Source organism: Neofelis nebulosa, chromosome 7 (assembly GCF_028018385.1).
Source record: "Neofelis nebulosa isolate mNeoNeb1 chromosome 7, mNeoNeb1.pri, whole genome shotgun sequence".
Lineage (NCBI taxonomy): Eukaryota > Metazoa > Chordata > Mammalia > Carnivora > Felidae > Neofelis > Neofelis nebulosa.
Genome location: NC_080788.1, coordinates 14647788 through 14660197, shown reverse-complemented (window position 1 = coordinate 14660197; position 12410 = coordinate 14647788).

Here is a 12410-nt window from a genome sequence, read left to right as displayed (position 1 = left end):
GACACTGAGTAGAGTTTTTTGGAACTTAAAGAAAGGGAGAAGAATTGTGTAGGATGGTGGAAAGAATACGGTACTGTATTGTTTTATAATAGTGTTGAGTGTGCACATTTTTTTTTTCTCAACCAGGCTAACATCCACAAAGGTAGAGGAATCTATAGTCTATCCCCTTATCAGAGTGCGAGACATATGGTTGATGTTCTTTAATTATTTATTGGTGGGAAACTATATCGATTTTGTTAAGCACTGTAGTCCCATTATTTAACACAGTACCTGGAATAAAGTAGGAACTCCCAATATTCGTTGGATGGAAGAATGGTGGAGATTTCTTAGGCTGGGGAAGAAGTGTCACGGCACATGGGAAATCCAGATGATGTATACATATAAACAGTGACAGCAGGTCTGCAAAAACATCTCATTTCTTGCCCAAAATGCACCATTACTGAGACCAGAATTTCCTTTAGAAGACACTGTATAGAAGACACTGTATATAATATATATATTATATGCACATATGTATGTAATATATATGTATATATATTATGTACATAATATATAACATATAATATATATACACACACATATATAATATATATATTATATATATACACATATATATATAGCATATAGTGTATATGTAATATATATATAACGTATAATATATATTATATATAATTATGTATATATTATATAATTATGTATGTATGTATATATATACACACACATATATTATATGTATATAATATATATTCTATATTATATATTATGTATATATTATATGTATATAATATATAAATATATTATGTATTATGTATATTATTATATATTATATTATATACATATATTATATATATGTATTATACATATATATGTATAATACATATATATAATATATATATGTATAATACATAATATATATTATGTATTATGTATATTATTATATATTATATTATGTACATATATTATATATATGTATTATATGTACATATATTATGTACATGTATTATACATATATATGTATAATACATATACATAATATATATGTATAATACATAATATATATTATGTATTATGTATATTATTATATATTATATTATATAATTATATATATAATATATTATATATATTACATATAATATACATATTACATATGATATATAATATATATAATATACATATATAATATATATGTATAATACATAAGATATATTATGTATTATGTATATTATTATATATTATATTATATACATGTATTATATATATGTATAATATATATGTATATATTATATATTATGTATATAATATACATATACATTTTGTACATATAATTACATGTACATATATATTATATATTATGTACATAATATATATTAATATATTATATACATATATTTATGTATGTGTATAACATATATATACACATATATACACATGTATACATATATTATATATAATATATTACATATATTATATATTATATATAATACATAATATATAATATATAATGTATAATATATAATATAACATATTATTATATTATATACAATGTATACATAAAATATGTAATATATGATATATAATATAATAATATATAATATATCTAAGATATAATATAGTAGATATATTAATATATTATATCTAATATATAATATATTAATATATCTACTATATTATATCTAATATAATTGATATATATCTATTATCTAATATATGTATAATAACTCCCTGGCTGTAGTTGGTTCCAGTTAAAGGCACTGGATTGCTCCTGGACACTCAATTTACTTTAAAGCATCCCATACAAAGCCTACAGAGGGCTCAGGGCTGTTGGCAAATACAAAGTATTCATGCCACTAAGGAAGTCCTCCACCATACTTCAGAGAATTGTTCTTAATGATCTGGTTTTCCTCTACCAATATCTCTCTTGCCTAGGTAATAATTAGGTATGAAACATGGGGCAGGAGAAGTTTCTCCAAAACTTCAGAAACATTCTGACAATTCTGTGCTTATTAAAAGCTTGGTAAGGGGTTCTGGTTTTGGAAAGTAGCACTTCCCATTACCTTATTAAAAAGTCAATTTGGACAAATGGAATTGAAAGGAATAAAATGCAAAACAAAACAAAACAAAACAAAACGACTCCATGCTGGAACCGTTTAATGCAATGAGGTCAAGGATTTGGGGACAAGTGATGATAGTGGATTATTCTGAAATGTTTGAAAAATCTGGTTTTCAGGACTAAGGAGAAATGGAAATTTCTTGTGCACGCATGACTGTGATGCCAAAGGGAATATCCTAAGGGTGGTGGTGGTACCAATCATTCTTGGAACAATTGTTTTTCCACTAGAAGTCTTGTAAAATGGCAGAGTAGAAACGACTGGAGCTAAAATGAAAATTCGTATTTTTAATTTAATTTATTATTATTTTTTTAAACCTCCATCTTAGATCTGTGTGTGTGTGTATATTTTTTTTTAATTTTCAGAAGCTGAATACACACATATTCAACAGATGGACAAAGGCTGCCTCGAGGAGAGCTTCCAGCAAATGCTTCCCTTTTTTTGTGTGCGGCATTTCGACAATTTATGGGTGTCTCCCATGATAATGGGACATTCTTGTTCAGGAGGTATACATCCTCTTGTTCTAAAGTAGATGTGGGTGTATTTGTAGATTTCCAGTACCACTGAAGGAAACAGAGAAGAATATGAGACCCCCTGATGCTGGAGGAAAACAAAAACAAAAACAAAAACAAAAACAGTGGTTTGTTATGTTGGATTTTCTGCTTCGATCCATCCTTTACCAAAGTTTTGGGGAAAGACGCAGGGGGGAAGACAAAGAATTCAGACCTTCCTTTGGATACTGTAAGAATAATAAATATTTCTCTCTTCTTGTGGACTAAACAAGCATCATAAATAAACGTATGCTTAAACTGTCATACAGCAACAAACAGATGAGTGAGGAAAACCCACTACAATCCCGACATTCTCCTTTAAGATACTGGCCGTTTTTCTTCAGTGTCCATAACATCGATTCAAGAGACTTGTGCGGGTATAATTTTTTATTTTATTGAAGGAAAATGTCTGATGTATTTTGTTTCAGGTTTTTTTTCTGCGCCCAACATTTGAAGCATCACATTAAAATTCAATAGATTCTTTTTTTGATTGAGATATAATTGACATAGTTGCAGACCACAATAGCCTAGTTAACATGCATAAAGTGAATCTTATTACAAAGTTTCAGAAGTTATTCTCTTTTGAGTTTTATCAATGCAGAGGTTCTATTTTTGTCCTTCAATATATGTAGTTTTCTCACATTGGGATTTTGTTGCACAGAATCAAACACCCCTTGCATTATGCTTCTTAGACAATTTGTCTTTTTGTTTCTTAAATTCAAAATAGCCATATAAAATCTCCATGGAAGCCATAAAGCCTTTGTGCATACAGTTGGGGGTGGAGGGTGGATGATGAAAAATGCCAAAACTATCTTTTATCAGACAAAGAACGTAAAGAAGTTCGGGCAACATCCCAGTACAAAAGCCTGACCTCTCCGGCCTCTGGGGCCTGAGGCCTAGACAATCATCCAGCCTGGGATCTTTCCTGAGAACGGCTGCAGCGAGCATCTGAGAAAAGACAGATATTGCCTCTTTCAGGAGAAAAAGTCTGAGGTCTGAGGATCTAACAGGGGCTAGCTGTGTCAAGAACAAGGCGCAGAGCTCCTTCTCAAGGTAACGGGATGAAGGAAGAAGTCAGCGGCCCAGATCTCCATTCTTTAAAATTTAAAAGCTAATTTTGTGTCTTTTAGTCAATTTCCTGCACAGGAAGGAAGAATTTATTAACTGCCTTCTGGTATTAAATGGAGTGCTAATGGGTAAGTACAACAATTCAACAGGTGCCAAGTGGATATATAGAGGCATTATATCAATTTTAATCGTAATGCCTTACAAATGCATTTGTAGAGGGATAGCTTCTCTCTCTCGCCCCCAGCCCACCCCACTGAATTTATTTTGGAACCCATTTCTTTCCAAATAATGAAATGGCTGTTGGGTCTTATTCCAGAAAACAGAATGCTATGTGATTTTATTTATGAATTTTTTCCTACGGAAATGTTACTGCACAGTTCTAGGTCACGGGGAGTCAGCGAGAACAATTGGTCAGCTTTTTGAAAAATAACAGTGACGGATGCAGTGGAGGAATCGAATCGGTCTTAGAAAAACATTCTTTTGTTTAATGTTAATTTATTTATTTTTGAGAGAGAGAGAGAGAGAGAGAGAGAGAGAAAGGAGAAGGCAGAGAGAGAGAGAATCCCAAGTAGGCTCCACACTGTCAGTGCAGAGCCCAACGCAGGGCTCCATCCCACTAATTGTGAGATCATGACCTGAGCCGAAACCAAGAGTCGGACGCTCCCCGACTGAGCCACCCAGGTGCCCCAGGCTTAGAGAAAAATTCTAGTGCAGAGTCCAAGATTTCAACTAACCCACGAATGTTATATATAGAAAATATTCACATGCACTACAAGAACTTAGAAGAAATGGCTTCTCTACGACAAAACGATGAATATTCACTGTTTTACAGATTGAGTTGCATTTTGTCCTTTGCCTTATCTGTAGAAATTTAGCCTGATTCTGTTGTCACTAACAACAATAAACCGCATAAAGCCGCAATTTCGTATACATTTATGAAAAAACAAAGGCCAATAACACCTCGATAAACTTGTTTAGACTAAGGTGTTCTATTTCCCGGATCAGGTACCGCTTAGAAGAATGAAAGAGAGATTTCTTCCAGGATGGATTTCATTTAAAACCAAACATCATTTACCACTTCTGCAGAGGGAACTGTTTCACTGCGACCCCCACTGGGCACCCCCCTTTGGGTCATTTTCCTGCACAAGCCACTTCACTCCATCTTCTCCTTCCAAATGGAAAGCAAGACGATCTCAGATGGGGATCAACACAACTCTGATTAACTCTATTGTCTTTCAGACTTCTGGTGGGAGGGGGTACCTGGGTGGCTCAATCTGCTAAGCGTCAGACTTTGGCTCAGGTTATGATCTCCTGATTTGTGAGATCCAGCCCCGCGTCAGGCTCTGTGCTGACCGTGCAGTGCAGGGCCTGCTTGGGGTTCTTTCCCTCCCCTTCTCTGCCCCTCCCCCACTTGCTCTCTCTCTCTCTCTCTCTCTCAAAATAAATAAACTTTAAAAATACATAGAAATAAAAGATGTCTGGTGGGAGGAGAGGGATAAGACTTTTATTTATTTATTTATTTGTTTGTTTGTTTATTTATTGGCTGTTTTCCCAAAATTTCTTTGAGGATTAGGATTTACCTCAGTTTCCCTTTTGGCGCGTTAACCTTTTTCTTTATTTTATTTTATTTCTTTAATGTTACTTTAATGTTTATTTTTGAGAGGGAGAAGGAAAGAGAGAGTGAGCAGGGGAGGGGCAGAGAGAGAGAGAGGGAGACACAGAATCCGAAATACACGCCAGGCTCTGAGCTGTTAGCACAGAGCCCGACGGGGGACTCAAAGTCACAAACCGTGAGCCGAAGTCGAACGCCCAAGCGACAGAGCCACCCAGGCGCCCCTTCTTTGTTTATCGTAATGGACAAGAAAAGGTAGAGAGCATTGGCAATGGAAATGTTATTACTGGGTCAAATAGAAATCTTAGGCATGATCCTAGAAGAGCATGGAGAAGCAGGGTATTAGGAAATTCTAAAATTTTGGAAAAATTAAGAATATAAAAATTGAAAAAAGAAAGACACACTGTGACCAATGTTCACACCTCCTGTATCGAGGCCCTTGTGGAGAGACATAAAAACTCATGATTAGGTGGGGCGCCTGGGTGGCTCAGTCGGTTAAGCGTCCGACTTCGGCTCAGGTCATGATCTCACGTCTGTGAGTTCGAGCCCCGCGTCGGGCTCTGTGCTGGCAGCTCAGAGCCTGGAGCCTGTTTCAGATTCTGTGTCTCCCTCTCTCTGACCCTCCCCCGTTCATGCCTTGTCTCTTTCTGTCTCAAAAATAAATAAAGGTTAAAAAAAATTAAATAAAAAAAAACTCATGATTAGGGAGGACGGAAGGGTGGAAAGGTTTTTAGATCATACCGTGAATCCCTGACGATCTCAAGTTCTCATTTAAAATTCTTCCTCCCACCGTCATACTGCATTATCACAGACACTAAAGATGAAAAATATCTTTAAAAAAAATCTTTCATGGTTACACACATCAACTTACAGGAAATGACACACAGTTTTGTCAGGAGACATTCAGGCGGAGTACAACACAGACATCCTCTTCTCAAACATAGTATGAGGGATCTTGAAATGGTGTTAGGTTTGGAAATATGACTCAATTTAAGCATTAAATTTTAACTCCTTGGGGAAAATTTCCCCTTGTTACATAATGTGATAAGCTGAATTCTAGAACTCAAGGTTCTGGAAGTAAAATTAACCGGAAGGGTTTTTTTGTTTGTTTTTTATTCTAAGATTTTTATTAATCTTTACTTTTGGGAGAGAGAGTGCGCATGAGCGGGGGATCAGTGGAGACACAGATTCCGAAGCGGGCTCCAGGCTCTGAGCTGTCAGCCCAGAGCTCGACGTGGGGCTTGAACCCACGAGCTGCAAGTTCACAATCGGAGCTGAAGTCCAGACACTTGACTGACTGAGCCACGCAGGCATCCCAACAGGAAGGGCTCCTAATTTGTAGTAAAGATAGGAAGCTCTAATTTGAGTTATACATATTCTGCTGCCTTCTTAATTAGAAATATACTTCTCCGAGGAATATTTTGCCCGTGTGCCTTCCACGGTGATAGTTTGGGTATGATTTTCTTTTTTTTTTTTTAATTTTTTTTTTTTTTTAATGTTTTTAATTTTTATTTTTGGGACAGAGAGAGACAGAGCATGAACGGGGGAGGGGCAGAGAGAGAGGGAGACACAGAATCGGAAACAGGCTCCAGGCTCCGAGCCATCAGCCCAGAGCCCGACGCGGGGCTCGAACTCACGGACCGCGAGATCGTGACCCGGCTGAAGTCGGACGCTTAACCGACTGCGCCACCCAGGCGCCCCTGATTTTCTAAGCTAATGTTGCAGTAAACTAATTAGAACCTTATCCCATGCCATCATACCCACTGTGGAGTTGTTCTCTCCCCACCACCAAACAACAAGTTCCAAACACTTAAAATGCTAAGGAAAAAGCACACACACCCTTCTATTAGTTAAAAAGTGTTTAAAAGACGTGTGCAAATATCCAACTAACTGAAGTGAAAAGCAGCAAGTTTACAATGGAAATAAATTCAAGCAAGGAGGAGGAATTTGAGAAGTGAAAGCAGTGGGGCATAAATCACACGCGCACACACACAGACTTGGCCACACAGATGTAAATAATCTTGCTTCAAATGGACCATAAAGTTTAAATTACTTTCCACACCAACAATATAAAGCGAGGGGGAAAGAGAGCTAACCTTGGTTAAAATAATATTGTGACCTTCTGAAGAAAAACCCCAAAAAGAAGTAGTTGATAATTTAATGATTGCCCTGGGTTTTCATAAACATGTCACTTCCATCGTTTAAAAGCATCGTTGCTGCTCATTTCCCAGAGCTCAGGAAAAAAAGAGTAGGCTCTTACCATTCATTTGCATGTGTCTCAAGTTGTTACTTGTGTGGTGTAAACTTGTTGTAAGACTGGGACTGAAAATATTAAAAATATCAGCGTGTATCTCTTTATACCCACACACATATGCACACAAATGTGAAACCACACTCTTCCTATTGCTTTTCAATGAGGGCTTTTGCTCAGTGTGATAACAGATTACTCCTTGTGCCGTCAAAAATATATACATATTTTTATGTGTGGATATTTTACTACGTGAGCCTATTTTTTTCTTCGAATCATCTAATATTTCTATAAAGCTGGCTGTTTTCAGACGTTTGCTACCATATACCCTATTGCCATGGTTATTCTTGAGCTTACATTTCAGGGGGTACCCCTAATGTTTTCCCCATAGGATGAATTCCTAAAAAGTGAAATTTCTAGATTCAAGGGTAGTATCCTCCAGATGCTCGGTATCACTTCGTACCACCGCACAAAATGTATCACTCACTGTACCAATTAATATCAGTCTCGAAAAGTGAACACTTTAACTAAATATCTGGATTCATATTTTTTGACCTGTAAAATTGTATCCCTACTCATAAAATTGTATCTGTACTCGATTTCCTATCAAGGTGCTGGTCATCTTCTTATTGGATTGTAAGAACATTCTATTTATAAAAGATAGCATGATCCCTATCAATCATTGTTCTTTTGGTGTCCTGCTTAGAGAGGATTTACCCTGGCGGTAATTGTAACCAAACCGTTTTATTGAGGGTTTATGTATTAATGGAATGAAAATAATTATTCATTTATTTTCTTCTTTGTTTTGTCGTCTCTTCGTTGAAATGTTACATATCTGGGATGTATCTTGGTAAATGATGTGAAGGAGAAAGCTAACTTTATTTTTTGCCCAGTGATAGACATCCCGTTTAAAAGGCGTTAGTGAATAATTCCATCTTTCTCATTTGATTCGAAATGCCGCCTTTATCCTGTGTAATTAAACAGCAGCCAGCAAAGCGATCAAGTATCATACATGAAATCCTTCTTGACTGTAGGAGACATTATTGTTAATTTCACATTTAAGAAAGGTAAGTTGCATGCTCATTACTTCCATGGATTGGACAGTCCTTAGAAAAGTTGCTTGATAGCAATTAGGAAGTTCCACTTTCTTTTATGCCTTGAAGTTACATCCTCGACTTGAATATAAAATAATGCTGACCAGTATTTTCACTATAAAAATTATAACTAGAATCAGTGGCATAAACTTTGTCCTCGTCATTCCAATGGGACTCTACCCAGTGAAAATATGGTATGTTTATGTGGCATATCAAGGTATTAAAAAAGCCATAGTACGAATAATACCAGCTTGAATGCAATTTATAAACCTTATTTTATGAGTGTGAAAATACTGAAATACTTTATCTCAGATGAAGAATTAGCGTTCCTGTCAGGAAAAATTTAAATTAAGACTTCTCGGTTTACAACTTGGCAAAATCGCATCTGAAATCCATTTTTTGAAGCTCTATAAATCAACAGAGCTTAGCAGAGCACAATTTTGTTGTCGTTGTTGTATGCAAAAATATTTAGATCTGGACTGGCAGTGTTTCCCAATCGTGCCACGTAAAAGCAATCACCTCGATATTAAATTCAGAAAAAATCAAGGAATATAAATGCCATTGGGGGTGGGGAGAAACCCGAGGTACTATTTTTCTGTAAGAGTGCGAATATTAAAAATAAATGATGGGCAGAATTTCCAGAACATGCTCAACTAGTCCTATCTAAAGATATAAATATTAAGACAGTAAAACACTCTTTTTAATCAAATGTCTACCCAGAAGAACCAATTTCCTTAAGAATTATTAATAATTTGGTTGCATTAGAAACACTTAGAATTTTGCTTTTGCCACCTTACCTTTCTAGACAGTAAACTATCTAGATTTATTTTGAGTGAGAATAAGGGGTGGTCTTTTGTTTGTTTCTTAGATAAGAACTATCTCTACATGTGAGCCTGGTTGCCTCTGATGCTTCTGCCCAGGGTCCTTTTGAAGAGTAAAACGAGAATCTGCACATGTCTTGGGTGGGCGACTACAAGATAACTCTCACATCTGTTTTATCACAAATGGAAAAGCAAAGCTTTCATTTTCTCGTTCCCTGCTGTATGGAAGCAGCTTCTGTCCTATCAGAAGAGAACCACACTAATTTGTCATATATTCTAGTAAAATCTCTTGGTAAAAGAATTCATGAAGCATACTTTCTCAGAAGCAGCATGACTGAAGAGGTAAGAAGAAAGAACCCAGCCCTCTCACCTGACTGCCCACCCCAGCCTTGCCCCTTAGAATCTGTGTGATACGCGGAAGTTGTTTTTCTTTTTAAATTTTTTAATGTTTATTTATATTTGAGAGAGAGACAGAGACAGAGAGTGTTTGTGAGCGGGGAAGGGGCAGAGAGAGAGAGAGAGAGAGACACACACACACACAGGATCCGAGGCAGGCTCCAGGCTCTGAGCTGTCAGCACAGAGCCCGAAGCCAGGCTCGAACCCACACACTGCGAGATCATGACCTGAGCCGAAGTCGGACGCCTAACCAACTGAGCCACCCAGGTGCCCCACGGGGAAGTTACTTAATCTCCCTGGGCCTCAGTTTCCACATCTGTAAAGGGAGAATAAAAAAAGAAAGTTGCCTGTTTGATAAAGGTTCTAAAGAGTTAAGGGCGCTTGGAGTAGTACCCCATCACCTCTTAGGTGGTAGAAAAGATGGAATTGTTGCCATTTTAAATTAAAGTAAACTTTAATTTACTTATTTATTTTGAGAGAGAGAAAGAGACAGAGTAGGCAGGGAAGGGGCAGAGAGAGGGGGAGAGAATCCCAAGCAGGCTCCACACTGTCGGCACAGAGCCCCACACGGGGCTCGAACTCACAAACCATGAGATCATAACCTGAGCTGCAATCGAGAGCCAGACGCTTAACCAACCGAGCCACCCAGGCGCCCCTGCCATTTTTTAACTGTGCATTCCATGGCGTTTCAGTTTGGCTTTTTTAGCCCCTTTGCAGGTTTGAAATCAACAGCAACAATGTAACCAGGCTTTGCTGTTTGGAATAGAAAATATAAGAGCTTTAAGAAGGTGACAGACAATAAGGAGTCAGGTTTCTCATTTAATGACACTGACCAATGCCCTCCTGCCCCCTTTGATACAATTTTAGGCTCACCAAAGCCAGTAAAAGTCATGAAGCCCTTGGCTAAAGCAATAAAAGCCCTAAATGTGACTTTATGGGTAACATAAAAATGGAAAATTTTAATTTTTCCCCTTTTCTTAAAATAATACTAAAGAAAAACAAAGCCACGAAGTCATACTTGATTCTCTTATTTAACCGAAAGATTAGCACAGTGGGTTGCTGGTTTTCTTCTATCTTTTTTTTTTTTTAATTTTCCATTAAGCAAGTCCTTTTAAAACAAATTTGAACTTTTCCCATCCCTGTGATTCCCACGGACAGTTGGCAAAGGATCTTGGATAAGTTGCAAAGCTGGGATTTTTTCCAGGCATGAGTAACTTGTTAAAAAGCCACTATTTCCTTAATACTAACAGTAAATAGAGTTCACATCCACATAAATCCTCGGTGGCCCATTGGGGAAAGTTTTATGTGTGTGTGTGTGTGTGTGTGTGCATGGAATCTTTTTTTATTCATAAAACACTTGGCTCTCAGCATGTCTGTTTATATTCCACTTCTTAAAAATAAATATACACATTTATGCCAGTTGAGGTTAAAAGGTATCCTTTTTCCATTTGCCTGCTGTGTACCAATGATTTTATGATGGATGGGTTTAGAATACCTGGCTAGAATTCTTGAAGAGTGTTTCACTTCTCTTTAATTAAAAAGAAGAAGAAGAAGAAGAAGAAGAAGAAGAAGAAGAAGAAGAAGAAGAAGAAGAAAGATCCACCCAGTAACTAAAATACATGTTTTCACAAAACCAAAGTTTTTTGGAAATGCTCAAATAAATATATTTGTAAAACATAAGGGAAAAACAACATATTTCATTTTAAAATAAAAGAGCCAAATTGGCTTTCTTTTACGCAGAGGGGCGGAGCAAATTAATATGGTAATCTTTAGCCCTTACTACTCTGAATACACACTCTTCTGTTTATCACTGCATAATAATTGTAGTTTTCCATAGAGAAAATTTAAAGGAGATGTGCTTTCAAGTTATCGTTATTAAGATTTGTTTTGTAGATGTGTTTAAATGAGGCTGGCGGAGGTTAAGGGAGACTTTGCAAGGTCACGCAGTGATCCACCAGCCGGCCAGAGCTGGAGCGGATAAGGGGCATTTCTGTCCGCTAGCATTTCACAGCGATGCGTCCTTACCGGATCCTTTATGGCTCTCTTTATCTGGGTGACAGACAAATTCTCTTGTCTTTGCAGTGCTGGACGGGCGTATATTTTGATAATAGGCAGTCCCATGAGATAGCTTGCATTTCCTGCTTCCGGTCAGATGTTCCACAAGAATAACTTTCCTACATATGTTTTTGCATTTTTGATCACAATCCCAGCTGGAATCAGGAAGTTTGGAGGCAGCACGGAGATGGAAAATAATTGAAATTCGTAGTCGTACTTTTTTGACTTTGAAAAATATTTAATTTTCTGGTGGTTCTGAAGGAAAAAAAAATCCTGTATCATCTATTATCTATTTAAAAGTATACTATCCCATCCGTTCCATATATATATGTGTGTGTGTGTGTGTGTGTGTGTGTGTATAATTTAAAGGCACAGGGGCACAGTTATATCGGAATAGGAGAATTCCCAAGGTCAGACAACCTGTCACAGGTAAATACAGAGTTGGAACTTTTAAAA